Below are 13,886 nucleotides of genomic sequence, written 5' to 3' on the forward strand. Positions count from 1 at the left end.
ACCAGGACTGTAAACAAATGCAACAACCAGTGCTGCTGTCATGGCTTGTTCCACCTTCTCATGGGAACAAATCAACACAAGCTTATCTTGGAATTGGCTGTTTTCTTTACAGGCACTGCCTTTCAGACAGTCTCTTCAGGGTTGTGGTAATTAAGTAGCAATACTAAAAGACAGTGGAACTGGAGGGGATGCACTTGCACGTTTCACCCAACAGAAAATAAACTCTTTCCCATGAAGTGGTTTCTGGGCATCATGATCTGTTCAGGCTCAGGACATGCTCTCCTTTCTGTGTGAACAGTTCAGCCACCATTGCATCTCTTTCATATGAGGAAGCACCCCCCACATCCACTTTTGGCCATGCGCTCCATGCAGTAGGAAGTGCCCACTAACACTCACACTGAGTTGACATGTCAGGCCCCACCCGTGTGACACTCTTGGTTGGTGAGCAACAAAGCGACCATTGGGATAGATCAAAGTGCCTCTGTGCTGTCGCTGTTGCACTCCAGCAAGGTGCAATGCATGCCTGATTCCACCTGAGGTGCATGGCACACAGTCTACTGGGACATTTGAGCAACGGGCCCCTTAGAGGACCTCTGGGAGGGAGGGAAGCATTCTACAGAAAAATGAGCCACAGCAACACATGGTAACGCTTGTTGTGCTACCACGCCTGTATCATATGTTTGCACAGGGGCATCACTGTGTGTGGGACTTTGCAGAGAGACAAAGACAGTTGAGAGGTTCCTGCCCTGTGCAACCAAGGGTGTCCAACATACTGCAGTGGAGACACCCTGCAAACAGAAGGGAGGTGGAGGGAGGGCTGGGGGGCGCATGGCTGCCAGTGACTCACAGTTGGGCTTCCTTCCATCACTTTACATAAGAACAGCCCCACTGGATCAGGCCAAAGGCCCATCCAGTCCAGCTTCCTGTATCTCACAGCAGCCTACCAAATGCCCCAAGGAGCACACCAGATAACAAGAGACCTGCATCTTAGCACCCTCCCTTTACTGTAGTGGTTCTCAAACTTTTAGCACCAGGACCTACTTTTTTTATTGCAATCTGTCCAGGACCCACCAGAAGTGATGTTGTCACGAGATGATCCCCAAACTGACAAGTAATTTGCTGGCTGCACAGTAACAGGCCTGAAGCCTTGGCCAGACCAGGACAGCACAGCATCCTGGGAGCCTCATGCTGATGCAATATCGGGTGACATGCATCAGGTGACATAATGTGAGTGTGTGTGCGTGTGACTGCACCTGCATAGTCAGCATGACTGTGCAGTATTTCCTGCACTCTGATTGGTCACAAGAAGTATAAGTTCCAGCAGGGGCAAGCAAAAGGTGTGGGAGAAGCAGAGCATTGTGAGCCAGAGGCTACGTTAATTGGATCAGTGAATCATGTACCGTTTGTATTATCTGGACTGTAAATATCTGTACATAGTAAAGGAGGAGTGTGGTGAAGAACTTCTGCCTTTGAGTCTTCTTTGTCGCCGGGGGTGAGGGCGTTCCGACCTTGAGGCACAGGAACAATAACTGCCGTGCAGCTTTCTGCGTGCCAAGCCGTTGGCGGAGCTCCAGCAGCAGAGCGGAGCCATCCCGGAGCGGCCTGAGCACAACGCAGCTCGCAACAGATGTCATGGCTGGAAGTGACATCATCAAGCAAATTAAAATAAATAATTATAAATAACACAGGCCAACACACATTTTGCTTCCTTAAATGTTACACCAATTCCTGGGTATATTTGGTGTGCCAATTCCAAAAATGGCATCTGTTTTACCCTATCATGTCTAGTTTTGGAGACATAGCATAGCCTCTTTAGTGAATGGTTCAAGAAGCTTCCTCATGAGGAAGCCTACACCATGGCTTCTTCACAAGGAAGCTGCTTGAACCACTCACTAATGAGGCTATGCCATGTCTCCAAATCTAGATGTGATAGGGCAAAACAGATGCCATTTTTGGAATCGGCACCCCAAATTCATATCAAACCGCCATAAAGTTTGGGAAAAACTTTTCTGACCCTCAATTTTGTAGGCCTGTGTAATTAAAGTAAACAAATAATTAAATAAGGGGAAGCTGTCAGGGTTCACATTGGTTCCTCTAAAGGAAGGGAGTAATAATTTCAGGGTTCTCAATAAGATCCAAACAAAATGGAACATGAAACACAGGATTTATTAGGATCCAATTAACAATTAAGAACTTTAATATAAATTCAATATGCAGTTTACTAAAGCACTACAAAATAAAGGAGGCTCCTGAACCTGCAGGACTCCCCCTCAGGCAAAACCCTTTTATGAACTTGCCAAGAAAAGATTAAAAACCAGATGCAGTCAGAAATAGTTTCACTCACAGTCCCGTTACTCCTCCTCCAGATCCCATCCAACCAAGGAGGCAACAAAGTTCCCTTCTCCACAGGGTTTTATTTCCTTTCTAATTAGCCCAATCCTGCTCACCTGGGTCCTTTACTCCTGATGAATCCCAACTACTCTAACACCAATGGAAGGAAAGTAAAGACCTACATGAAACAACAATTTCATGACAGAAGCCATCCCTGTTCCACCAAATGAATTTTCTCTGTAGCCTGCTTGTAATAACCCCAGAACCCCCGCCCCCCACACACAGAAATTCAGTGAGATTTTCAGGCCTACCCAGTGCCCAGTTCAAGCACAGCACAATCAGGACCCACCTGGCCTTACAAGTCTAAAACAGAAAAAACTCACCTTAAGAACATAAGAACATAAGAACAGCCCCACTGGATCAGGCCAAAGGCCCATCTAGTCCAGCTTCCTGTATCTCACAGCGGCCCACCAAATGCCCCAGGGAGCACACCAGATAACAAGAGACCTCATCCTGGTGCTCTCCCCTACATCTGGCATTCTGACTTAACCCATTTCTAAAATCAGGAGGTTGCGCATACACATCATGGCTTATAACCCATAATGGATTTTTCCTCCAGAAACTTTTCCAATCCCCTTTTAAAGGCGTCCAGGCTAGACGCCATCACCACATCCTGTGGCAAGGAGTTCCACAGACCGACCACACGCTGAATAAAGAAATATTTTCTTTTGTCTGTCCTAAACCGCCCAACACTCAATTTTAGTGGATGTCCCCTGGTTCTGGTATTATGTGAGAGTGTAAAGAGCATCTCCCTATTCACTCTGTCCATCCCCTGCATAATTTTGTATGTCTCAATCGTGTCCCCCCCTCAAGCGTCTCTTTTCTAGGCTGAAGAGGCCCAAATGCCGTAGCCTTTCCTCATAAGGAAGGTGCCCCAGCCCCGTAATCATCTTAGTCGCTCTCTTTTGCACCTTTTCCATTTCCACTATGTCTTTTTTGAGATGCGGCGACCAGAACTGGACACAATACTCCAGGTGTGGCCTTACCATCGATTTGTACAACGGCATTATAATACTAGCCGTTTTGTTCTCAATACCCTTCCTAATGATCCCAAGCATAGAATTGGCCTTCTTCACTGCCGCCGCACATTGGGTCGACACTTTCATCGACCTGTCCACCACCACCCCAAGATCTCTCTCCTGATCTGTCACAGACAGCTCAGAACCCATCAGCCTATATCTAAAGTTTTGATTTTTTGTCCCAATGTGCATGACTTTACACTTACTGACATTGAAGCGCATCTGCCATTTTGTTGCCCATTCTGGCAATCTGGAGAGATCCTTCTGGAGCTCCTCACAATCACTTCTGGTCTTCACCACTCGGAAAAGTTTGGTGTCGCCTGCAAACTTAGCCACTTCACTGTTCAACCCTGTCTCCAGGTCATTTATGAAGAGGTTGAAAAGCACCGGTCCCAGGACAGATCCTTGGGGCACACCGCTTTTCACCTCTCTCCATTGTGAAAATTGCCCATTGACACCCACTCTCTGCTTCCTGACCTCCAACCAGTTCTCAATAGACGAGAGGACCTGTCCTCTAATTCCCTGACTGTGGAGTTTTTTCAGTAGTCTTTGGTGAGGGACCGTGTCAAACGCCTTCTGAAAGTCCAGATATATAATGTCCACGGGTTCTCCCGCATCCACATGCCTGTTGACCTTTCAAAGAATTCTATAAGGTTCGTGAGGCAAGACTTACCCTTACAGAAGCCATGCTGACTCTCCCTCAGCAAGGCCTGTTCGTCTATGTGTTTTGAGATCCTATCTTTGATGAGGCATTCCACCATCTTACCCAGTATGGATGTTAGGCTGACCGGCCTATAGTTTCCCGGGTCCCCCCTCTTTCCCTTTTTAAAAATAGGCGTGACATTTGCTATCCTCCAATCTTCTGGCACCGTGGCCGTTTTGAGGGACAAGTTGCATACCTTAGTCAAGAGGTCTGCAACTTCATTCTTCAATTCCTTAATAACTCTTGGGTGGATGCCATCAGGGCCCGGTGACTTATTGATCTTTAATTTATCAATGAGGTCTGAAACATCTTCTCTTTTAACCTCTATCTGACTTAACTCCTCGGTCAGGAGGGGCTGTTCGGGCAGCGGTATCTGCCCAAGGTCTTCTGCCGTGAAGACAGATGCAAAGAACTCATTTAATTTCTCTGCCATCTCTAAGTCTCCTTTTATCTCCCCTTTCCCTCCCTCACCATCCAGAGGGCCAACCACTTCTCTGGCGGGTTTCCTGCTTCTAACATATTTGAAGAAGCTTTTATTATTCCCCTTAATGTTGCCGGCCATGCGTTCCTCATAGTCTCGCTTGGCCTCCCCTATCACCTTCTTACATTTCTTTTGCCACAGTTTATGTTCCTTTTTATTCTCTTCATTAGGGCAAGACTTCCATTTACAGAAGGAAGCTTCCTTGCCCTTCACAGCCTCTCTAACTTGGCTGGTTAGCCATGCGGGCACCCTCCTGGATTTAGTGGAACCCTTCTTTCTTTGCGGTATACACCTCTGCTGGGCCTCTATTACTGTTGTTTTAAGCAGCCTCCATGCACTCTGGAGAGATTGGACTCCTTTTACCCTCCCTTTCAACCTCCTTCTAACCAGCCTCCTCATTTGGGGGAAGTCCGCCCGTCGGAAGTCAAGGGTTTTTGTGAGAGATTTGCCTGGTATTCTTCCCCCAACGTGCACGTCAAAACGGATTGCAGCTTGATCACTGTTCCCCAATGGCTCAGTAACGTTTACATCTCTAACCAGGTCCTGCGTACTGCACAAAATTAAATCCAGAGTCACCTGTCCTCTGGTGGGCTCCGTGACTAGCTGATCTAAGCCACAGTCATTCAGCACGTCAAGAAATCCGGTTTCCTTATCCTGACCAGAACACAAATTGACCCAGTCAATATGAGGATAATTGAAGTCCCCCATGATTACAACCCTGTCCCTCCTTGTCACCTCCCTGATCTGTTTCCTCATTTCAAGGTCCCCATCTGATTTCTGGTCTGGAGGACGATAGCACGCCCCCAGTATTACATCGCTGCACAAGCCTGGTAATTTAACCCACAGAGATTCTACGGTGGAGTCAGACCCACCTTCAATCTCTACTTTACTGGATTCTATCCCTTCCTTAACATAAAGGGCCACCCCACCTCCAACACGCCCCTGCCTGTCCCTCCTGTAGAGTTTATAGCCCGGGATTGCGGTATCCCACTGATTCTCCGCATTCCACCAGGTTTCCGTTATGCCCACTATGTCAATATTTTCCCTTGTCACCAGACATTCCAGTTCTCCCACCTTTGCTCGTAGACTTCGGGCATTCGCATAAAAGCATTTGTACACGGAATGCCCCAGGATGCGCTGCTTATTCGCTCCTTTGTCCCCGCATCCTCTCATTGTGCCAAACCGTCTATCACATCCCATCACACTACCTTCCCCAATTTCTTCTCCTACTCTGCCTTTGTCTTGTTGTTCTCTAACCTCCCCATCCTCATCCCATAGGGATGAGGAGTCCCGAACCGGATGCCCCTCGGCTCCTGTCGGCCTTCCCCCAGGGATCAGTTTAAAAGCTGCTCTGCCACCTTTTTAATGTTATGCGCCAGCAGTCTGGTTCCATTCTGGTTCAAGTGGAGCCCGTCCCTCTTGTACAGGCCCCGCTTGTCCCAAAAAGTTCCCCAGTGCCTAACAAATCTAAACCCCTCCTCCCTACACCACCGTCTCATCCACGCATTGAGACCCCTGATTTCCGCCTGCCTAGCTGGCCCTGCGCGTGGAACAGGTAGCACTTCAGAGAACGCTACCTTTGAGGTCCTGGCTTTCAGCTTCCTGCCTAAAAGCCTAAATTTGGCCTCCAGGACTTCCCAGCTACACTTGCCCACGTCGTTGGTGCCAACATGCACCACAGCCGCTACCTCTCCCCCAGCACTGTCTACTAGCCTGTCTAGACGAGAAGTGATGTCCGCAACCTTCGCACCAGGCAGGCAAGTCACCATGCGGTCCTCACATCCGTTGCAAACCCCCCTCTCTATGTTTCTAATAATCGAATCCCCCACTACAAGAAGCCCCCGACCCCCCTCCCGCCGAGGAGTATCCCGAGTGCGTTCGGATACGGGCCCATCCCCTGGAGGAGGGGTCCCCCCTAGGGGATTGTTTCCCTCCTCTCCAGGATGACGTCCTCCAGTCCCGAGACTTCCCACCCGGGCAGCCGAGGAGCTGCACGCCTGAGGTTGGGACGAAGCCTGATCGTCCCCAGAAGTCTCCCCACGGTCCTCCTCTGCCTGCCTGTGCTTCTCCAGGTCGGTCATCAAGGCTTCAAGGGAGCAGACGCGTTCCCTGAGACCCCGGAGCTCCTTGCACCGAGGTCACACCCATGACTTATACCCCAGAGGCATATAATCATACATGTGGCACTCGATGCAGAACACTGGATAGCCCCCACTCTGCTGCTGGCTGTCTGACTGCATAGCTTTTTTTTTGTTTTTGTTGTTTTATTTAGGGGTCCTTTTATAAACCCTAAACTGGATAGGAGCCCTCTTCTCAAGGGAAGAGGAAGGGCAGTGTATGGGGCCCTGGCCTCCTCGCCCTGCTGCTGAACTCGCCCAGATGCTAAACTCTCGTGCCTTACCTGGCACTTAGTTCCCGAGGCACTTGGTTCCCAGAGGCCACACGCGTCTGCAGAGAGCCTCACGTGATGGCCAGCCTAGCTTTATACTCCTGGCTGGCTCCTCCCTCCTCCTTCCTTCCTGATTGAAAGGGGGCTGGCCTTCCCAGGTGAGTTTACAAGAGCTCAGGAAGGCAAATGGCTGCTGATGGGCGTGACCTACTCTGCAGGCTCCTGAATGGACTGCTTGGATTAGCCTAATGGGGCTCTTAATGGGTTGGGAATTGGCCCTTCCTAGGTTCTTTCCCTCCTAGTTCTGTTCTCTTAGGCTGGACTGTTTTTGTTACCTCAAGCTAGTTTTTATTTGGGTTTATTTAATTATTTATTGCTCTCTAGATCCTGTGTCCTGTGTCCCACTTTACTGAACTGTTTAGGTTATGTTCTAACTTAGATTAGGTTTAACCTGGGTTAAGTATAGGTTTAATTTAAACAAGTAGAAAAACCTGCTTTCCACTTTATCCTCCTCCCTTCCTTCGATTAGGTGCTACCTTAGGTGCAGCTAACTTTCAACTTTGATTTAAATGCCTGACCCTTGGGCTCTTACTCATGAGTAGGACTCTGCTCTTACTCATGAGTAGGACTCTGCTCCTCCCTTATGGTGCTAACTTTCAATTTTGATTTAAGGTTGATTTAAAGGTAAGGTTAAGGTTAGAAGACAGGGAGTTAGAAAGACAAAGCGTTAGAATGAGTACACTTACCCTCTCGTCGTCTTCCTCCTCCTCCTCCTCCTCCTCCAAAACTCAGAGGTCTACTTGCCTTCTCCTCGCCCAGATGCTAAACTCTTGTGCCTTACCTGGCACTTAGTTCCCAGAGGCCACACGCGTCTGGAGAGAGACCTTACCAGCTCACAGCTCCAGTTTATACTTTTTATGAGGGGGGGGGGGACTGCCTTCTGGAGCATTTGCTGAGCTCCACTTTCACCAGATCAGGACCATTCTGGTGGCCCCGCGTTCCCCTTTGTCTGACCTGACCACAAACCAAAGCACATTTACTTACTTGTGAGTAAATGCAACTTCTCGGGTGTTTTGGGGGGCTGTGTTCATCGGATCAGGACCATTCTGGTGTCATTGGATTCCTCTCAGCCTGCCCTTTCCGAAGGACTAAGGCAAGTTTGGCTACTCATGAGTAAACATGCAATAGGGTTCAGTTTCACTTTCCATAGGGCTCCATATATTTTTGTTTTCTGGGTTTTTTTCTTAAGTTTTGAAAGAATGGAGATATTTTACTCCCATTTTTCTTTCAGTGCATCCTGCTGCAAATTCCGCATCAAATGGTATATAACATGATGGTGTTATTCCTGCAAACTGTGACTTTAGCTATTTTGGTTTTGGTCACCAGTGAGCATCACCCCCCCCCCCCGTGTGTCACCCACTGCAGCCCACACACCCCCTACCAACACCACTACCTGGAACTTCACCTTCCACCCCAGATCCTACTCCATTCTTCCCCCCTCTCTGACCCATGGGGTTTACCCCAGGTAACTATGCAGTCTTCTTTGCATTGTTCTGAGGAGTTCTTGCCTGAATCATGAAACATTTGCCAAATATAATCAAACAACATGAAAGTTAATCATCCAAAAACACAACGTAAAATGGCAATCAGACAACCCCTCTGTTTGTACCCAAGCTTCCAATCCTCATACATGACAGAAGAGGGGGGTTATAAAAACTTTAATGGAGAGAGCCAGGCAAATTTCAGAGCCACAGCACCTAGAGGAAGAAATGCTTCATTTGGAACAAACCTTACCAGCTGCTAAGGGTTACACAAAGCAAGAGATTAAAAGAGCTTCCCGACAAAGGAACAAATCTCAAAAAGAAGGGGAGTCACTAGCACCAAAGGCCAGGGCCTTTCTCCCTATAGCAAACATGTCACAGATCATATAGGAAGACTGCTGAAGAAGGTAAACATCAAGACAATTTACAAACCAACAGTCAAGCTACAGCAGATCCTTCGACCACCAAAAGATGAAAGAGACCCACATTTACAGGCAGAGGTATATTGGATCCCATGTTGCTGTGCGAAGGTATACACTGGCACTCCATAAAGGAGTATACAGACCTGAGTGACGGAACATGAAAGACATTGCCGCTTAAAACAGATTGAAAAATCAGCAGTTGCAGAACACTCAGTGATAACAGGACATAGAGAGGATTTTGAATACACTGAGGTGCTGTCTAATACTATACATTACCAGGCACATACGTACAGGTCCAACCTTGTTATACACGGATTTGACTCAACACAAATGGCCACTGCAAATGAAAAGGAATGTGCTGATCCCTGGAGAAGGGGAAAAATGCATCCCCTTAAAATCACAGTTTAAAAAACTGCTTTTTACTGTTGTAGAGACAGTCATGCAAGTGATTACAGGTATAACCTAAGTATCCACATATTTTTATATCTCAATGTAATGAGAAGGGCCCTTTAAATTAAAGGAGCGCTGTCCTTTAACAATAGCCTCATTAATGCAAGAGAGGGCACCTGCCACTGAGTGGTCCACACTGCGAGCAAGCAGGAGAACATAAGAACATAAGAACAGCCCCACTGGATCAGGCCATAGGCCCATCTAGTCCAGCTTCCTGTATCTCACAGCGGCCCACCAAATGCCCCAGGGAGCACACCAGATAACAAGAGACCTCATCCTGGTGCCCTCCCCTACATCTGGCATTCTGACTTAACCCATTCCTAAAATCAGGAGGTTGCGCATACACATCATGGCTTGTACCCCATAATGGATTTTTCCTCCAGAAACTCGTCCAATCCCCTTTTAAAGGCGTCTAGGCTAGACGCCAGCACCACATCCTGTGGCAAGGAGTTCCACAGACCGACCACGCGCTGAGTAAAGAAATATTTTCTTTTGTCTGTCCTAACCCGCCCAACACTCAATTTTAGTGGATGTCCCCTGGTTCTGGTATTATGTGAGAGTGTAAAGAGCATCTCCCTATCCGCTCTGTCCATCCCCTGCATAATTTTGTATGTCTCAATCATGTCCCCCCCTCAAGCGTCTCTTTTCTAGGCTGAAGAGGCCCAAACGCCGTAGCCTTTCCTCATAAGGAAGGTGCCCCAGCCCCGTAATCATCTTAGTCGCTCTCTTTTGCACCTTTTCCATTTCCACTATGTCTTTTTTGAGATGCGGCAACCAGAACTGGACACAATACTCCAGGTGTGGCCTTACCATCGATTTGTACAACGGCATTATAATACTAGCCGTTTTGTTCTCAATACCCTTCCTAATGATCCCAAGCATAGAATTGGCCTTCTTCACTGCCACCGCACATTGGGTCGACACTTTCATCGACCTGTCCACCACCACCCCAAGATCTCTCTCCTGATCTGTCACAGACAGCTCAGAACCCATCAGCCTATATCTAAAGTTTTGATTTTTTGCCCCAATGTGCATGACTTTACACTTACTGACATTGAAGCGCATCTGCCATTTTGCTGCCCATTCTGCCAGTCTGGAGAGATCCTTCTGGAGCTCCTCACAATCACTTCTGGTCTTTACCACTCGGAAAAGTTTGGTGTCATCTGCAAACTTAGCCACTTCACTGCTCAACCCTGTCTCCAGGTCATTTATGAAGAGGTTGAAAAGCACCGGTCCCAGGACAGATCCTTGGGGCACACCGCTTTTCACCTCTCTCCATTGTGAAAATTGCCCATTGACACCCACTCTCTGCTTCCTGGCCTCCAACCAGTTCTCAATCCATGAGAGGACCTGTCCTCTAATTCCCTGACTGTGGAGTTTTTTCAGTAGCCTTTGGTGAGGGACCGTGTCAAACGCCTTCTGAAAGTCCAGATATATAATGTCCACGGGTTCTCCCGCATCCACATGCCTGTTGACCTTTCAAAGAATTCGATAAGGTTCGTGAGGCAAGACTTACCCTTACAGAAGCCATGCTGACTCTCCCTCAGCAAGGCCTGTTCGTCTATGTGTTTTGAGATCCTATCTTTGATGAGGCATTCCACCATCTTACCCGGTATGGATGTTAGGCTGACCGGCCTATAGTTTCCCGGGTCCCCCCTCTTTCCCTTTTTAAAAATAGGCGTGACATTTGCTATCCTCCAATCTTCTGGCACCGTGGCCGTTTTGAGGGACAAGTTGCATACCTTAGTCAAGAGATCTGCAACTTCATTCTTCAATTCCTTAATAACCCTTGGGTGTATGCCATCAGGGCCCGGTGACTTATTGATCTTTAATTTATCAATGAGGTCTGAAACATCTTCTCTTTTAACCTCTATCTGACTTAACACCTTGGTTAGGAGGGGCTGTTCGGGTAGCGGTATCTGCCCGAGGTCTTCTGCCGTGAAGACAGATGCAAAGAACTCATTTAATTTCTCTGCCATCTCTAAGTCTCCTTTTATCTCCCCTTTCCCTCCCTCACCATCCAGAGGGCCAACCGCTTCTCTGGCGGGTTTCCTGCTTCTAACATATTTGAAGAAGCTTTTATTATTCCCCTTAATGTTGCTGGCCATGCGTTCCTCATAGTCTCGCTTGGCCTCCCCTATCACCTTCTTACATTTCTTTTGCCACAGTTTATGTTCCTTTTTATTCTCTTCATTAGGGCAAGACTTCCATTTACGGAAGGAAGCTTCCTTGCCCTTCACAGCCTCTCTAACTTGGCTGGTTAGCCATGCGGGCACTCTCCTGGATTTAGTGGAACCCTTCTTTCTTTGCGGTATACACCTCTGCTGGGCCTCTATTACTGTTGTTTTAAGCAGCCTCCATGCATTCTGGAGAGACTGGACTCTTTTTACCCTCCCTTTCAACCTCCTTCTAACCAGCCTCCTCATTTGAGGGAAGTCCGCCCGTCGGAAGTCAAGGGTTTTTGTGAGAGATTTGCCTGGTATTCTTCCCCCAACGTGCACGTCAAAACGGATCGCAGCTTGATCACTGTTCCCCAATGGCTCAGTAACGTTTACATCTCTAACCAGGTCCTGCGTACCGCACAAAATTAAATCCAGAGTCACCTGTCCTCTGGTGGGCTCCGTGACTAGCTGATCTAAGCCACAGTCATTCAGCACGTCAAGAAATCCGGTTTCCTTATCCTGACCAGAACACAAATTGACCCAGTCAATATGAGGATAATTGAAGTCCCCCATGATTACAACCCTGTCCTTCCTTGTCACCTCCCTGATCTGTTTCCTCATTTCAAGGTCCCCATCTGATTTCTGGTCTGGAGGACGATAGCACGCCCCCAGTATTACATCGCTGCACAAGCCTGGTAATTTAACCCACAGAGATTCTACGGTGGAGTCGGACCCACCTTCAATCTCTACTTTGCTGGATTCTATCCCTTCCTTAACATAAAGGGCCACCCCACCTCCAACACGCCCCTGCCTGTCCCTCCTGTAGAGTTTATAGCCCGGGATTGCGGTATCCCACTGATTCTCCGCATTCCACCAGGTTTCCGTTATGCCCACTATGTCAATATTTTCCCTTGTCACCAGACATTCCAGTTCTCCCACCTTTGCTCGTAGACTTCGGGCATTCGCATAAAAGCATTTATACACGGAATGCCCCAGGATGGGCTGCTTATTCGCTCCTTTGTCCCCGCATCCTCTCATTGTGCCAAACCATCTATCACATCCCATCTCCCTAACTTTCCCAATTTCTTCTCCTACCCTGCCTTTGTCTTGTTGTTCTCTAACCTCCCCATCCTCATCCCATAGGGATGAGGAGTCCCGAACCGGATGCCCCTCGGCTCCTGTCGGCCTTCCCCCAGGGATCAGTTTAAAAGCTGCTCTGCCACCTTTTTAATGTTATGCGCCAGCAGTCTGGTTCCATTCTGGTTCAAATGGAGCCCGTCCCTCTTGTACAGGCCCCGCTTTTCCCAAAACGTTCCCCAGTGCCTAACAAATCTAAACCCCTCCTCCCTACACCACCGTCTCATCCACGCATTGAGACCCCTGATCTCCGCCTGCCTAGCTGGCCCTGCGCGTGGAACAGGTAGCACTTCAGAGAACGCTACCTTTGAGGTCCTGGCTTTCAGCTTCCTGCCTAAAAGCCTAAATTTGGCCTCCAGGACCTCCCAGCTACACTTGCCCACATCGTTGGTGCCGACATGCACCACAGCCGCTACCTCTCCCCCAGCACTGTCTACCAGCCTGTCTAGACGAGAAGTGATGTCCGCAACCTTCGCACCAGGCAGGCAAGTCACCATGCGGTCCTCACATCCGTCGCAAACCCCCCTCTCTATGTTTCTAATAATCGAATCCCCCACTACAAGAAGCCCCCGACCCCCCTCCCGCCGAGGAGTATCCCGAGTGCGCTCAGATACGGGCCCATCCCCTGGAGAAGGGATCCCCCCTAGGGGATTGTTTCCCTCCTCTCCAGGATGACGTCCTCCAGTCCCGAGACTTCCCACCCGGGCAGCCGAGGAGCTGCACACCTGAGGTTGGGACGAAGCCTGATCGTCCCCAGAAGTCTCCCCACGGTCCTCCTCTGGCTGCCTGCGCTTCTCCAGGTCGGCCACCAAGGCTTCAAGGGAGCGGACGCGTTCCCTGAGAGCCTGGAGCTCCTTGCATCGAGGACACACCCATGACTTATGCCCCAGAGGCATATAATCATACATGTGGCACTCGATGCAGAACACTGGATAGCCCCCACTCTGCTGCTGGCTGTCTGACTGCATAGCTTTTTTGTTGTTGTTTTATTTAGGGGTCCTTTTAAAAACCGTACACTGGATAGCAGCCCTCTCCTCAAGGGAAGAGGAAGGGCAGCGTATGGGGCCCTGGCCTCCTCGCCCTGCTGCTGAACTCGCCCAGATGCTAAACTCTCGTGCCTTACCTGGCACTTAGTTCCCGAGGCACTGGGTTCCCAGAGGCCACACGCGTCTGCAGAGAGCCTCACGCGAT

Source organism: Tiliqua scincoides, chromosome 3 (genome assembly GCF_035046505.1).
Source record: "Tiliqua scincoides isolate rTilSci1 chromosome 3, rTilSci1.hap2, whole genome shotgun sequence".
Lineage (NCBI taxonomy): Eukaryota > Metazoa > Chordata > Lepidosauria > Squamata > Scincidae > Tiliqua > Tiliqua scincoides.